Below are 17,996 nucleotides of genomic sequence, written 5' to 3'. Positions count from 1 at the left end.
TTTATTAATACTTTTGCAATATTGAAGATAGCAACTTGATATTTGGCATGCATGTGTATCTCATGGAGCTGCACATTTTGAGCGGTGAATGGTCAAGGTCATCCTTCACAAGGTCAAGGTCATCCTACAAGGTCAAACATCATATAGGGGGACATTGTGTTTCACAAACACATCTTGTTTTAATCAACAAATATTGACCCATTAGGCCATTATCTTATTATTTTGAAAAAAAATCTTATAAATTATAGTTATATACTTTGTGAGATGATAATAAAATAAAATTCAGATGTAATAGCAGAAAACCCGCTGATGTATTATAAAATATTTGTTCTATAATTCATATGTGCCCTTTGAATGCTACAGTACATTGTAGCCAAAACAAGATTCAGAATTATTGATTTATAAGCATGAGTAATGAAATATTTTGACTGTCACTACATGGCATGTCTATAAATAGAAACTGTGTTCCTGGGAAAGAGACACTTTCTGACCCTGTCTTAATTTTGTGGTTGTAAAATGATTGTACATGTACAATATGTTTACCTGTTGATTGAACTGAGCAATTGTTTTAGTATGTGTAATTCTTTCCATCTGTGTAATTTTGCTCTAATTCATATCTTTCTCACCAGTCGCATTTCAACATGTCAAACGTTAACTAAATAGCTCTGCTACTGAAGTTTAATGTCACGCTTAACTATTGAATCATTGAAATGTATGCATATATTTTAGATGTGTAAAGGCCTCTTTATAACAACATATGTGTAATACAATATCACTGCAGTATGTTTAATAAGATTATTTAATATTTACAGTAATTCAATATCTTGATGTTACTCTGTTTTGCAGTATGGAAGTGTGCTGTGAGTCCCACAGGGGACAGGCTGTACATCATCAGCTACGGGAACCAGCTTCTCACCCTGGCCAGGGATGGCACACTCCTGGCTAGATACACACCCCCAGCACTATGGCGCCCAGTGGGTCTACATGTGACCCCTGCAGGCCAGGTGCTGGTCTGTGGATGCCAGCCCCACACTGTACTACAGGTGGGCTGGGAGGGAGAGAGTAAGCTGGCTAATCTTGCTACTAAGAAGGATGGAGTGAGGTTGCCATGGTCAGTCTGCTACAGCAGCACCACATCATCCATCATTGTGGGACAGAAGTGGTACGACACCATCCTGGTGATCAGAGTGGAATAGTGTGTACATGTATGTATTAGTTGTTGTAATTAGTGATTAGTATGTAAATGAAAATGTGTTGTTAAGCATACCAACATAGTAGTGTGTGATGTTACAATGCAACATTAAGTGTGTAGTTAAAGATACAAATAATTTATGTGCACATTATGTTATCTGATTACACAATGTGAGGGTTTTTGTTGGAACATAAGATGTAATGCATATTATGTTATGTTGTCATAACGTTTGTGTCATTATGGTTCTAACATTTAGTTCTTGTAAACTTTGCATGAAAAAACAAAGCTTTTCAACTGAAAATTTAATATTTCCTCATATATGCACATGTACATAACAACTGAGGCTATTTTTAGACTTTCATTTCTATAAACACCATGCCATGTAAGAAATGTATATGGATGAATACTTTTTTAATAAAATATGAAATTGTTTAAGTTATCTTTGGAGGAGTATATATTGATATTTTACGCATCGTTTACAGAAAGGTTACACTTGATGTGAGATTTATTAATTTGCCATATTTTATGATGTTGAACATGTCTTATTGATTGTTATTAAATTTATATCAGTGTGTGTGAGTCCTAAATATACATACAAGAAATACATCAAGCTATTCTGCTGCTTTAGTTGCTGCTGGGTCGGGACAACGATGCTGAGGATGTGGGGGACAAGCATGACACAGAAGGTAAAAGAGACGCTTTGTCAGGCCTTTTCTTGGCCACTTTGGGAAAAAATGCAATTTTGGGATTTTGAATTTGTTTTGTGCTAAAAGTCCATTGATTTGGGAAAAACACATTTAATATAAGTTTTAATTATACTTCAAATTATAGGAATAAAATCCTATTATAATAGTTATAAACTTTGTTAGATCTAATTGAAACATAATTTAGATATAATTTTCATAAGGAACAGCATATAACACGCTTTGGGTATGGGTTCGTTTAACAGACCCATGAATACTCAAGGAAAAGTACTGCTTGTGTATTTCCTGTTTATTAAGATGAGGTGGAAAAGAATGGTATGAATTTACATAAGGTAAAATATCCTTTTAAATTGTTTGTTTATTGTAAAATCATATATATTCGTCCGCATGTTATTTCGTGGTTAAAAAAAGACTTTCATGGACGTGGTAGTTAATGCATGACTTTCTCAGTTTGGAAACAATAAATATGGAATTTGTGTAAGTTATTTTCCAGTGTGTTTGTATTTAATTTGTGGATCGTTTAACCCTTAAAATCAATAAAAAATAATGTCCCGCGAATAATAGTGTTTTTGCAGTGTATAAATAAGTGAAGTGTACGAGAATGATATGATATGATTTCACAGAAGGTAAAATGGCGTCTATTCTTGTGTATATCGTGTTTTCAGTACAACTTATTTTACTTGATGATCAATAACTCAAACCCTTTTCCAGCTCGATGCTTTATAACTTACCGATACAGACACCTCAGAAACACAACACCGCAATAATTTCTGTCATCCCCATGCAGGCCTTGAGTTTTTGTAAAGCTGTAAGATATTTAATTAAGCCTATTTGATTGGAATCTATTCCATCTAATGCCGTATAGAGTCTTATTGCGAGGAGGTGTTAAGTTTTCATTGAGTATACAGTGTTTTTTTTTAGTCAAAACAGGCCCTGTCACAAAGGAGCATGATTTACATAAAACCACCATTTTTTCACAGGATATTATGCGTTCTTGTTAGTTTCATGGAATAAATGCGTTTTGTTTCATGGAATTAACGAGTATTGAAAAGTGTAAAGAAAAGTAATTAAATTGGAAAATTTGTATGGGAAAATAATTAAAACAAGCAAATTCGTTGAATTGATAGCACACGCCAATATGCTTCTGGACACAAAAGTATTATATTTGACACTCAAAACAACAATGTTTCAAGATACAAAGGGCCAAAACTCCGTTATGAACAGATGGTGTACATTGCCATTTGGCGTGCATCATCCTCTTATCCATATATATTCTCATTTCATATTTCAATAAAATCGGCCAAAGCACTTCAAAAATATGGCTCCGGACACACAAAAAGCATTTTCAAGATACAAAGGGCCATAACTCTATTATTAACTGATGGTGTACAATGCCATTTGGCGTGGATCATCCTCTTATCCATATGCATACTCATACCAAGTTTCAATGAAATCCGCCAAAGCACTTACAAGATATGGCTCCGGACAGACTGGCGGACGGACGGAAAGACGGACGGACGGAAGGACTGACAGACAACGCAAAACAGTATCCCTCCGCCTATGGCAGGGGATAATAAAAAGTACAGAATCTCGTATTGAGCACATCTAAACTCACAAATTCGCACTGAAAGAAGCCCAAACATGTTTTAATAATATTATATTTATTCTTCGATATAGCATAAAAGAAGTTTACAGTATATTTACTGTATTCTGTTATATAAGTTAATATTATTTGCTCTTGAAAGCCCTTTATAAATTTAAGCACCGACAATGGAAGCCATATGTCTTATCAGGCATTATTATAATAATTTTCATTGTTCAAGCATTTTTACGTAAAGGATCAATCTGAAGTTTGGCATGCACATTGAGGATAGATGAAAAATGATAAGGAAGTGCATATATTTTGCGTTTTAAACAGTTCAGGTTGTCTTATAGGTTACATTATACTAAATAATCGTTTCATGTAGGGCTGTACTGACTAAAAAAATCATATTTTACTGAAGCCATGTTTTACACTTTAGACTGGTGTTCTGACTTTATCTCTTGGATATATTGGAAGGGAAAGAAAAGGTGCTCAGTATTTAATCCCTGACATATGATAAAGTTAGAGACTAAAGTACAAGTTTGACCTGAAAACAGTTACATTGCACTAGAAAATGGCCGCAAAATTTAAGGCGCAAAAGAAGTAGAGTTTGATTTGAGTAAAGTAAATGTTTGGTTTAACATGACATATCTTTTTTATTGCTTAAATCGATTGAGCTTAGAATGAACTTTCAGAAAAAGTATCGTTATGGTGGTCTCTATGTTCAAAATGTTGCATTTATTTTCTCTTTAAGTTGTCGCGTTTACATTGAATTATATAGGGAAATCATTAAGTATATTGTTGCCTTTAATAAATTTAGCTTACACTAACAAGGGAGAGAACTGTCAATATGTACCAGCAGTGAGTTGTTGCCATTAAATTGTTTCATATTTATTAATTTGTAATATGTCTTACAACTTTTATGACATGATGGTTTACTTTGGAATTGTTGTCTAGTGTGAATTTAAACAGAGTTTAACACCAAAGACCTGTAAAGGCATGGTAAAAATGGTGTGTGTGTTTTTGTTACTTTGGGAATACATAAATATGAAGTTGTTGCCTCCCATTTATTATTATCCCCCGCCATAGGTGGAGGGATATTGTTTTGGCGTTGTCCGTCCGTCCGTATTTTCATCCATCCATTCGTATGGAGCCAAATCTTGGAAGTTCTTTAGCGGATTGCATCAAGATGATTTTCCTTTTGTTTTTGTTGTTATGCAGGAAAAACTGGCTAAAAACATCAATGAGCCACGCTGTGAAAAAAAGGGCTTAATGCATGTGCTTAGATTGTAGTCCCAGATTAGCCTGTGCAGTCCGCACATGCTACTTAGGGACAACAATTACCTCTTTAAAGGTCTGTTTTGTTGAAAATAAGTATCTTCTTTTGTGAAAATCCAGTATCGTCAGAAAGTGTCCTCCCTGATTTGCTTATGTGGATTTTACATGCCAAAATGGGACGAAAGCTTCTAATATTGATGAGCGGCAATTTGGCTTATACAATTACACTGAAAGTAAAGTAAGAATAATTATTATGAATTTACAGGTTATTAAAGCATTAGCCAACACTTTTAATGTTTTAATACGAAATGGTTTAATTGCATTAATTTTCACTAATTGCTATTTAGGACAAGGCACCAATTAAATTCCAAATTAGAAATTCAGATAATTATGTTTTGCTGTTGAAAACCTTCACATCCAATCAAGAGGCATATATGTAGTGTATTATACATTGTAATATAAAAATGTGTTACAAGTTCATATCCCCCACTCTAGTGTTGTTGTTTTCAGGTGAGCACCAGCATTGATATCCAGTTGGCCAAGCAACAGCACCAGTCCGGCCTGCAGGAGCCCCAATACTAAATGATCCTTTGCCTTCCCTGATCCCTAGCTCCTCCCACTGGACCTCCGACCACAAAGGGTCAGCATCATAACACAAGTCTGTTCTGCAATAAATCCTCAGCACGTCAAGTTTTCACGCGCTGTTATGAACAGCTGAAATGTCTGTGTTGAGATTTTCCCAAGCAAGCCCGAGTAGTTTTGTTAAGCTCTAGTGCCAGAGTGGGATGAGTGTTACAGAAGCGAGACGTTATAGCAGTACTTATGGTAACGCTAACAGTTAACGCAAACAGTTAGTTCTCGCTGTGGACATCACGAAGAATCTCACAAAGAATTAAACGTTGAATAATTTGTTTAATTCTTTATAAGACAGCTATATATTCAGCGAGGAACGGGAGCAAATCAAGGAACAATCGAAACGATTCATTCAGAAGTATATCTGCTGTAGATAGTTAGGACAGTAGAAGCGTTACGGACTATCCTCAGCGCACAATATATTCATGTGGTGTGCCTCAGACGCGAATTCCCCACATTATTGAAAACAAATTGCTAAAAAGTCAACACGTACGGTTTTGCACTCCGAGCCCAAAGAGCATCACATTGAATTGAGACTAAAGAAGGCTTAAAAACGTGACAACAGTTTTGTTGTATGGTACAGTACGCCCTTCGACTCAACCCGAAGTTAATCAGAACTTAAACTCGGCCCTTAATAATATCCGCGAGGCCAGCAGATCAGCTCAGCTTCTGAGCTTCAGGTGAGACCTTACAGTGTTATTAATTTTGTCAAAGATTGGGCCTAAATTCAGCCCCATTCCTCAAAAAGTCTATTTTTTTTATAAATATTTACTGGTTAAAATTTACAATGCAATATTTGCCAAAACAAGTGTTTGATAGATTGCAACAATGAGTCACTATCCTTATAAAGCCCTATATGTTGAAACTTAGTACAATTAAAATACAAATCAAAAATTCTAAATTTATAAGTATTTGTGTTCACGTATAACTGATTATGATCTAATATGATTTTTATTTAAATTAGAAACCGGATGTTTGCAAAGACAAAATCACTATACTGCTTTCATATCTTTATGCACACACTTTCAACGCCAGTGACTAAACTTTACATCTAAGGTCTGTCTTACAAAAACAATGGCATAAAATGTAGACATCAACTAGTATCGATTCAATATCACGTACATATAATAGATTTAACCATAATAGGCTATAATTACTAGTATAATGGCCCCTGGTAGCAAGACAGAGTATCATATACTTAATTCACCATAGACTTTCATCTGTTTTTGCATTTCTGTCTAATCCATAGGCAATACGTGTTTGATCAAGTACTCATATACTTACAGTATTGTTTCTTATGACTTGTTGTATTGTCTAACATTTAAAGTTGTTTAGTCTCGCGTAATAGTTGTGCACATTTAAATGTGTACAGTCTCATATTTTAAGTTGTTCAGTGTCATGTTAAAAGTTGTATTGTTTTACAGTTAAAGTTGCCGAGTATCACATTTAAAATTATGTAGTCTTACATTTAAAGTTGTTAATTCTCACATTTAAAGTTGTAAAGGTTCACAATGAAAGTTGTTGTAGTCAAAACTATTAAGGGGGAAAGTCTCGCACTTAAAATTACTGAAGTCATGCCTGTTTTTTTAAATTTATTTTTATGCCCCCGGTAGGGTGGCAAAATGGCAGTTGAACTGTCTGTCAGTCCGTCCCTCTGAAAACATTAATATAGGCCATAACTTTTGCAATATTAAAAATCATAATGTGATATTTGGCATGCATGTGTATCTCATAGAGTCACAAAATTTAAGTGGTGAAAGGTCAAAGTCATCCTTGAAGATAAAAGGTAAAAACAAACAAATCCAATGGAAGTACCGGTAACACGCTTAAAAGGGAGATACTTTATATTTATCATTTGGCAAGTACAGATCATTTTTACAAGGGAAGTAATATTTGTAAGGGGGTATAATCAAAATCAAAAATATATAATCAAAGCGGCGCAGTAGGGGCATTGTGTTTCTAACAAACACATCTCTTGTTAAAAAAAAGTATTACACATTGCTATGAACTGTACTTTACTATGTATTTTTCGCGGTTTTAAAACCCAAAAATTTCAAAATTAAGTTTTTTGGGTATAACATATTGATACAACAAATAAAATGCTTTGGGTATGGGTCTGTTTAACAGACCCATAAATACACCAGTAAAGCGCCCACTTGTGTAATTCCTGTTTATTAAGAATGCAAAAAAAGATGAGGTTGTAAAGAGCAGTTTGAATTTACATTAGGAAAAATATCCTCTTTAATTGTTTGTATATTACAAAGTCATTGATATTTGTCCATATGAAATGTCGTCGTAAAAAAACCCGTTTATGGACACAGCAGTTAATGCATGGATTTTTCAAATGGGAAAAATAAATAGGTTTTTATGTCAGTTATTTTCCGGTGTGTTGTGATACATTTGTGGATCAGTCGACTCTTAAAATCAACAAAAAATAATGTCTCACAATTAATAATGATTTTACAGTGTTAATTGTGTATCAAGAATGTTAAAAATGAAGAGGACAAGAATGATATGATTTCACAGAAGGTAAAATGGTGTCTTTTCTTATGTATATCCTTTTAAAAACACAACTTCTTTTACTTGAGGATCAATAACTAAAAACCTTTTTCAGCTCGATGCTTCCCAACTTATTCATAAGAAACCTCATTAACACAACACCTCGAGAATTTATGTCATTCCAATGCAGACCTTGAGTTTTTAAAAAAGTGTGAGATATTTAATTAAGCTTGGAATGCCTTGGTTGTATAGAGCCTGTTTGCAAGGAGATGTAGAGTTTTTAGTATGTATATAGACAATCCCAGAATCGATAATATGGGCGCCGCCATGTTGGCTATTACGTAACCCGCGATTGAAAACGGTACTGAAGAATATGACAGATTACAACGATATCATAGTGCACGCCCGCTTTATTCCAATAAACAGTACTTTATGACTTCGCACATTAGGATTGAAAACAAGTGAAACATGAAACCAAGTTTCGATATGTATCACATCGTAAATCAATATAATGTTTAAGGCCAAGTTGGCATTTTTAAGCATACCTTTCAGCATAATGCCTTTTTATAAAATTTAATTATTTCTTTATGGAATATAATTATTCAAGCATAATTATAAAGGTATAGAAATATCTAAAGTGTGAAGTAAACGTTGTGATTTTAGCGTAAATAGTGCCGGAGATATTAACAAAGATCTATCAATATATAAAGATTGGAAACATCCATTCAGACCATATTTTTTGGATAGATCTTTGATATTAATTAGATAGATTTAAGATCGATGTAGACAATTAAATTGATATCTGTCTTTGTTTAAGCCTATATTATTTCTTATTAAATGTCGTACTTTCTATACTTTCCGGAGATATTCATTAAGAAACGTTGTACATGTAAGATTAAAGACTTAGGACGACTTCTTTAATTGAATAATACATCTCTTTGTTTGTCTAAACAGTTACCATTTCGCTATTAATATTTCTCTTGTAAGTGTCATTTTAAAGGTAATATACAAATCTATAGCCGAAATGAAGTTTGTGATTCTAAAATTGTTTCGTAAATCTTTATAGAAACTCTGTAAGATTTTTAGGTAGAGATTTTTTTTATTAAAATAATGTATCTAGTTTAGTCTAAAACTAAAGTGGTTTTGAGCAATCTTTTATTTAAAAATCGCTCTCAAGCTAATACAAAAATAACTAGCCAAAAATGAATTTTGTGATTTAAATGAACAAGTTTCGGAGTTATTCGCTTGCAAAACTGTGTAAGATGTCAGGATATGTCATACTTTTTTTATTGAAAAGGACAGCTTTTGTCTACAACTTTCTTATATTATTATTTATATAACGTTTTACATGTTGCCTGAAATATTATTAAATTTTCTTAATAACATCTTAATTCACAATTGAAATGTTCAACATGAAAAATAATGAGCCTTAAATAAACTTAAATAGTTCCAATTGTGTTCTCTAGATTTCCTAAACGTACGTCTTTATTAAATGTTCGTAAAACGGTCAAAATTTACGCTTAAAAAATAAAAACACGCTCAAAATAAGTGATTGATTTTTCTTAAATTACGGATTATAAATGACAGCAACATACATCTCTTGAAAAAAAACATCAGCGATAAAGGCGCGAACGAATTCGCTCAATGGGAGGCGATGTTCCAAGTGTGGATTAAACGCGTTTATGGGTTTGCCCGTGACACCACATGTCTGCACATGTGTTGATATCGAAATTTAGATAAGATATCACGCGTCACCTTTAAATAACATGTTAAATGACAATCAAAACCTTATTCATGCCAGGGACCTACACAAATATGTCCATGTCCATGCTGTGTGTTATTACTCTTAAACGAATGCAGATGAACCTTATTTCTACTAATTACGTAATTTATATTAATTTAAAAAAAACACGAACTATTATCTGGTTGTCAGATCGATAACAGAAACTCTTTAAATCCTAAAATATATTTGATAAACCCATTTCGTTTCCTTGTTTTGCGTAGGGACCTATACACACATATAAAGGTCCATGTTTATTTCTTCAGTACCGTTTTGGAGGTGCGCGAGAGTATTCAGGGGCGGGTAATCCGGGAGGTTTTGATTTCTGGGATTGTCTATAGTGTTGCTGTTATTTGTCAAAATTGGGGTCTGAAATCGACCCCATTTACAATCCTAAAACAATGTATTTTTCCCAAACAACTGCCTTAAATTTCCATTGAAGAAACACCAAGAATATTCCCTATTAGAAGGACTCCGGCCTCATTCCACAAACTTAAGTTAAGTCTGCTTACAGTCTGTTGTTGAGTGTTTTTTCAAGAAACATATGTGCCTCCCTCTGGGATAATGGGACTAAATGCATGTGTGTAAAGTGTGGTCCCAGATTAGCCTGTGTAATCTGTACAGGGACTAAATGCATGTGTGTAAAGTGTGGTCCCAGATTAGCCTGTGTAGTCTGTACAGGCAAATCAGGGACGATACTTTCCGTATTTACGGAATTTTTCTTATATAGGAAGTCTCTTCTTTAAAAAAAATCTGTCTAGCGGAAAGTGTTGAACCTTATAAGCCTGTGTGGCTGTACAGGCTAATCTAGGACAAAACTAAGTGCACAATTTATAAAGACCTGTTTTCTAAGAATGAGGCTCAAAGTAAGTCCCCCTACCATCTGTTAACGAGTTGTACAAGATAATACCAGGTGAGCCTCGTTCTGGGAAAAGGGTGCTTAATGCATGTTAAATGCCATCTACAGATCTGTGCAGTAGGCACACAGATGATACTTTCCGTTTTTGAGGAAATTTTCGTTGAAAGGGAATTTGTATGCCCCCGGTAGGGTGGCATATAGCTGTTGAACTGTCCGTCAGTCAGTCAGTCAGTATGTCAGTCTCTCCGTCCGTCTGAAAAAAACTTTAACATTGGCCAAAACTTTTGCAATATTGAAGATAGCAACTTGATATTTGGCATGCAAGTGTATCTCATGGAGCTGCACAGTTTGAGTTAAAAGTTCAAGGTCAAGATAATCCTTCAAGGTCTAGGGTCGAAAATACAAATCCAAGGAAAGTAATAAGCTTTAATGGAGATAATTATCTGACCTGCCAAATAAAATATTTTTTTTAAATATATCAAAGCGGCGCAGTAGGGGGAATTGTGTTTCTGACAAACAAATCATGGTAAAAGGTCAAGGTCATTCTTCAAGGTTTACGGTCGAAAATACAAATCCAGGGGAAGTAATAAGCTTTAAAGGGAGATAATTATTATATATAATCATATGAAACCATACAACTGAAGCATAATCTAAATGACATTTTATGGTCAAGCCAAGCACACAATGACACTTTTTGGCAGACAAGTATCTTAGGTACGTTAAGGTAACCTGGGAATCTACAATCACGGTAGTGGTTTATTATTAATTGCTACTAAAAATAGAGATTTGACAGAGGCAATTATTTTCAAGGGAAGTAATTTATATAATTATAAATCTCAGATTATATATTACCCTATCAAGAATTTAAGTTATTTTCTCAGTTACTGTACATATTTTGTATTTTGTTTATTAATAACTTAAATGATTGATTTGTCAAAGATTTTTTATGCCCCCTTTCCATCACACTTTGCGTTTAGGTTTTGAAAAATGCTCATAAATTCTATGTCCCTTGAGATATAACCTTCATATTTGGTATGCTTGTGTATATGGACAAGGCCTTACCATACGCACAAAAATTTTTACCCCTGTGACCTTGACCTTGAACTTAGGGTTCGCATTTAGGTTTCGAAATCTGCGTTTAGGTTTTGAAAAGTGCTCATAACTTCTATATCCATTGAGATATAACCTTCATATTTGGTATGCATGTGTATACGAACAAGGCCTTTCCATACGCACACAAATTTTGACCCCTGGACCTTGACTTTGAACTTAGGGTCCGCGTTTAGGTTTCGAAATCTGCATAAGGTTTTGAAAAAAGCTCATAACTTCTATCAAGCGTTTATAGGGGGCATAAGTCAACCTATGGTGACAGCTCTTGTTTTTAAATGATATATATAACTATCATTTCTTTCCTGTACTAATTTGTGAATGGTTGGTTTCATTACTTACATGTGGACTTATGTACATAGAAACATGATGAACTGTGGCAATGATCTCTTTGATAAACCACAGGCCTTGCTGGTCAGTGATGTCTGACTTGGTCATTTTTTACTGTCTACAGACCGCCCACACGCAGTAGGGTGGCATATAGCAGTTGAACTGTCAGTCCATCTGTCTGTCGTTGGTCCGAAAACTTTAACATTGGCCATAACTTTTGCAATATTGAAGATAGGAACTTGATATTTGGCATGCATGTGTATCTCATGAAGCAGCACATTTTGAGTGGTGAAAGGTCAAGGCCATCCTTCAATGTTGAAGGTGAATAACAAAATCCAAGGGAAGTAATAAGCTTTAAAGGGAGATTATTTCTATATCTGCCAAATGATAAATAGAAATTTTATTTCAAAGCGGCGCAGTAGGGGGCATTTTGTTTCTGACGAACACATCTCTTGTTTCTAAACAAAAATCAAGTCTTAGTAAAAAAGTGTCGTTTCAGGTTAGCCTATGAGGACTCCACTGGCTTATGTGGGAAGACACTATACACATTGATTAAGTCACGTTGTTCAAGAGTGATGCTCAAGTTAAGTCCGTTTAAGGGTTGTATTTATACATTCTTATGAGAATAAATTTGGTATAACAAACAATAACATTAAAAAAGTGGTTATTGGGACAATGGTGTTCATGTTAATGCAAATTAAAAATAGTTGTTAAGAGATACAAATGTACTAATGTAAGCAATGTGTGATTGAATTCAGAGCGCTTAAAATTGAATGGCTCTTGTGCTATTTTAAACTTTTTTCACAGTGGTGAAGTCTCAATATATTTATAAATTACTGTAAACGAGTATCCAAACTAGAAAACTAATTCTTATATAATTGTGGAAACTTAATTTATTTAAATAAAGAAAGAATGAACATAATATGCAATAGTAAATACAATAAAAATGTAATAAGAGAACCTATGAATTTTGACTTGTTCACAGATTAGCAGAATAGTAATTTTCTAAAAATTATAATATACAGTCAAAACCTGTTGGCTCAAACTTGCTTGGCTCGACTTTTTTCCGGTTTTCTCGGACTATCCTCAAAGCATCTATTTTTGTAGTGCTAAATATTCATATACATTTATGTCAGATGGCTCGAATTTGCAGGGGTCGGATTAATGTCTCATATGTTTTTAAGTCCCTGTCACAATTTTCACATTGTTTTGTTTGCCTGGCTCTAAAGCGCCTAGGGTCGCATAAAGCTGTTACTTGATTATGAGCACTTGATTAAAGGTTCCCAATAATTTCAAAGGTTCCCAATAATTTCAAACATGTTATTGACTCATCTTTAATTGATTTGAGTAAAAGATGACAATCTGGCGTTTTTGTAGATGCTATAATATTATGGCTGGAACGGCTGCATCACAATATGGTTTATTAAACAACCCATCCAGAAGGCCAAAAGCCCAAGTGGACATAGCAAGCATACAGTGTTTACAAAATACACAGTTTATGATTATACAAAATAAAGTTATACTATAATAGTTAGAGTTACAGTTATAATATGTCAACTTATAGGAATAGACAATTTTGTATATATGTGTCATGTCATTCTTAAATTAAAACACAAGCAAATAAAGTAATACATGTGTTGTTTACTACTTGGGCGATGTGCATATAATGCTTATATATTGCTTTGTTTCTTAGCGTTATTCCTTACATAATATCATTGTTTGATTGTTTGTGTAACTGTTTTAAAATAGTGATTACTTACAAATGTCAAGTATATAAATTCTGTTCTTACTGATTCAAAAGAAGAAAGTAGTACGGAGATTAGGCAGTATGAATACTCTTCAACTGGAGATGTAAATCTATTGCAGATTTATGTTAGTAAACATAAGTATATTCAGATCGGTTGGATAGAATTCTGGATGGCTAAAACTTTTGTTGTCAGTCCAGGCAAGTTAGAGTCTTTGGGTTTCGACTTTATTCAGCAATTAATGTTTGCATTGTATTTAAACTAAGGAATACACTGGACTAAAAAAATCAAAATTATTGTTCTTAATGAACAATCATAAATTTAAATTAAAAATAAAGAAAAAAATAAATCTAGTCAAACACATTTCTAAAAACATGTTGATTAAGTATTGTAAATTTGTTATAATTTGTGGTACATTAATTATGCCCCCCTTCGAAGAAGAGGGGTATATTGCTTTGCTCATGTCGGTCGGTCAGTCGGTCGGTCGGTCGGTTGGTAGGTCGGTCGGTCCGTCCACCAGGTGGTTGTCGTATGATAACTCAAGAACGCATACGCCTAGGATCATGAAACTTCATAGGTAGATTGATCATGACTCGCAGATGACCCCTATTGATTTTGAGGTCACTAGGTCAAAGGTCAAGGTCACGGTGACCCGAAATAGTAAAATGGTTTTCGGATGATAACTCAAGAACGCTTGGGCCTAGGATCATGAAACTTCATAGGTACATCGATCATGACTCGCAGATGACCCCTATTGATTTTGAGGGCACTAGGTCAAAGGTCAAGGTCACGGTGACCCGAAATAGTAAAATGGTTTTTGGATTATAACTCAAGAATGCATACGCGTCAAACTCTCAACAATATAACTGAAGCAATTTTTTTTTAAATCAGAGTTTATTTACAGGTCCTACCGGCCTCTTCACGAGGTCTTTGAGGTCCGACCTGCTATAACTGAAGCAACTGGTCTGTAATCCTAAATCTATAATTATCAGTCCAATGAAACATCATCCTTTGAGTAAAATAAAGTGGATCAGTAAAAATATTATCAGAATAAGATTTTTTTGTATATTTTGTATATTAAATATTGTGTTAATGTTTTATTTTGTTGATTTATATAACTATAAGCAGGACAGGGGAGGTAATACACTAGTATATCTTCCTTATATACAGGGGAAACAAATGCAATAAGTTAAACTTTCATGTTTAATGAATAGAGGATATCAACCCCGCCAATTTTTTTTAAAGATCATTAAATAAATTACCACACCCCACATTAACCCCCCTCCCACCCCCACCCCCTAACCCCCACACCCCTACCACCCCCCCTTACCCCCCACACCCCCCCATTTTTTAAACATCTAATAAATAACCCCACCCCACATTATACCCCCCTCTCACTTCCCCCTCCACCCACCACCCCCAATTGTTTTTTAAACATCTCATAAATTACCCCACCCCACATTATTACCCCTCTCCCCCCCTCCCTCTCCCCCCTACACCCCCCACCCCCCAAAAAAAAAATATTTTTGTTAAACATCTAATAAATTACCACACCCCATATAACCCCCTCTCATTCCCCCCTACCCGCCACCCCCATCCCCCCCCCCATTTTTTTTAAAAACATCTAATAAATTACCCCACCCCACATTATTACCCCCTCTCACCCCCTACTCCCCCCCCCCCCGCACCACCCCCCACCTCCCAAAAGAATAAAATATTTTTTTTATGAGCTATTGTCATCACCTTGGCGTCGGCGTCCGGTTAAGTTTTGTGTTTAGGTCCACTTTTCTCAGAAAGTATCAATGCTATTGCATTCAAACTTGGTACACTTACTTACTATCATGAGGTGACTGGGCAGGCGAATTTAGATAACTCTGGCGTGCATTTTGACAGAATTATGTGCCCTTTTTATACTTAGAAAATTGAAAATGTTGGTTAAGTTTTGCGTTACTCAAGTTTTAATTGCGAACGACATTACACACGTGTGATCATTGATGCAATCAACGGATCGATTTCCTACCGCGCAGTATCGGGAGCAGCCGGGCGAAGCGGGCGGTGAAGTATCAAAGCAAAATTTTCTCACCTTTTGCCGACACTGGGACAGTTATTCGCACTTCGAGATAAACCACAGTAAATACATGTAAAATCGGGACTCGGGACAACATTTTATATCGACATATCGAATTATTCGACATAACGAAAATCGAGATATGCGATGTTTATTTATATAGATAAAGAAGGAAAAAAGTTGGGACATTGAGCTTACTTCGACATATCGAGAATATCGAGATATCCGATGTCGACATAACGAGAGTGGATTGTATGGCCAAAATCGCTCATTTTATGAATACTTTTGCAATATTGAAGATATAGCAACTTGATATTTGGCATGCATGTGTATCTCAAGGAGCTGCACATTTTGAGTGGTGAAAGGTCAAGGTCAAGGTCATCCTTCAAGGTCAGAGGTCAAATATATGTGGCCCAAAAAGCTTATTTTATGAATACTTTTGCAATATTGAATATAGCAACTTGATATTTGACATGCATGTGTATCTCATGGAGCTGCACATTTTGAGTGGTGAAAGGTACAGGTCATCCTTCACAAGGTCAAGGTCATCCTTCAAAGTCAAACGTCATATAGGGGGACATTGTGTTTCACAAACGCATCTTGTTATACTTAGAAAATTGAAAATTTTGGTTAAGTTTTGTGTTTAGGTCCATTTTATTCCTTAAGTATCAAAGCTATTGCTTTCATACTTGCAACACTTACTAACTATCATAAGGGGACTGTGAAGGCAAAGTAATGTAACTCTGACTGGCATTTTGACAGAATTATGTGCCCTTTTTATACGTAGAAAATTGAAAATTTTGTTAAGTTTTGTGTTTAGGTTCACTTTATTCCTACAGTATCAAAGCAATTGCTTTCATACTTGCAACATTTATTAACTATCATAAGGGGACAGTGCAGGCAAAGTTATGTAACTCTGACTGGCATTTGGACGGAATTATGGGCCCTTTATACTCAGAAAATTAAAAATTTGGTTAAGTTTTGTGTTTTGGTCCACTTTACCCCTAAAGTATCATAGATATTGCTTTCTTACTTCGAACACTCGCAAACTATCATAAGGGTACTGTTAAAGGACAATATGCATAACTCTGGTTGTCATTTTTACGGAATTATGGCCCTTTTTGGACTTAGTAACTTTGAATTTATGGTTAAATTTTGTGTTTCGATCCACTTTACTTCTTAAGTATCAAGGCTATTGCTTTCAAACTTCAAATACTTTCATGCTATCATGAGGTTACTGTACCTGGCAAGTTGAATTTTACCTTGACCTTTGAATGACCTTGACTCTCAAGGTCAAATTATTAAATTTTGCTAAAATTGCCATAACTTCTTTAGTTATGATTAGATTTGATTGATAGTTTGACAAAACTACTCTTACCTGACATACCACAATAGACTCCACCCAAACCATCCCCCGTGCCCTCCCCCCCCCCCCCGTCCATTTTTTTTTTTTTAAGATCATCTCACAAATTAGCACCACACCCTCACACTATACCCCCCCCCCCTCCCCAATTTTTTTTTTCAAACAGTTAAAAAAAAAACAAATATTTATTATATTATTTTATGTTTGAAATACCGTACTACCATCGTACCCAAGAATCCCCCCCTCCACCCTCACCCCCCCCCCCCCGCCGAATTTTTGTTTTTTGCATTTTTTTCGCATTTTTGGAAGATACTGTAATAAATGTCCACACCCCCACAATATACAACCGCTCTTCACTCCACCCCTCCCTCCTTTGTGATGGAAAATGAGAGTCCCTTCACCTTTAAAAAGAAAAATAGATGAGCGGTCTGCACCCGCAAGGCGGTGCTCTTGTTTTAACATCTTATAAATTACCACACCCCACATTATAACCCCCCTCTCACCCCCCTACCCCCCACCCCCACCCCCCCCATGTTTTTAAACATCTAATAAATTACCACACCTCACATTATACCCCCCTCACACTCCCCCTACCCCACCCCCCACCCACTCACCCCCCCACCCCCCACCCAATTTTTTTTTAAACATCTAATAAATTACCCCAACCAACAATATTACCCCCTCTTCATCCTCCACCCCCCTACCCCCCCCACACCGCCACCCCCCCCCCCCCCAAAAAAAAAAAAAATTTTTTTTAAACATCTTATAAATTACCACTCCCTCACATTATACCCCCCCTCTCACCCCCTACCCCACCCCACCCCCCACCCCCCCTACCCCCCCCACCCCCCTACCC

The 17,996-nt window shown here is 35.4% G+C and overlaps 1 long non-coding RNA gene across 1 annotated transcript; it reads left to right on the top strand.

The window, feature by feature from the left end:
- The first annotated feature begins 976 nt into the window (after positions 1 to 976).
- LOC127865002 (uncharacterized) lies at positions 977 to 6,064 on the top strand. Its single transcript, XR_008042443.1, has 3 exons — positions 977 to 1,205; positions 1,821 to 1,878; positions 5,267 to 6,064. It is a non-coding gene; the product is annotated as an uncharacterized LOC127865002 (long non-coding RNA).
- Positions 6,065 to 17,996: the final 11,932 nt, after the last annotated feature.

Source organism: Dreissena polymorpha, chromosome 1 (assembly GCF_020536995.1).
Source record: "Dreissena polymorpha isolate Duluth1 chromosome 1, UMN_Dpol_1.0, whole genome shotgun sequence".
In the NCBI taxonomy this organism is placed as follows: Eukaryota; Metazoa; Mollusca; class Bivalvia; order Myida; family Dreissenidae; genus Dreissena; species Dreissena polymorpha.
Note: the sequence above shows the minus strand (reverse complement) of the source record. Positions and strands in the feature narration are given on the sequence as shown.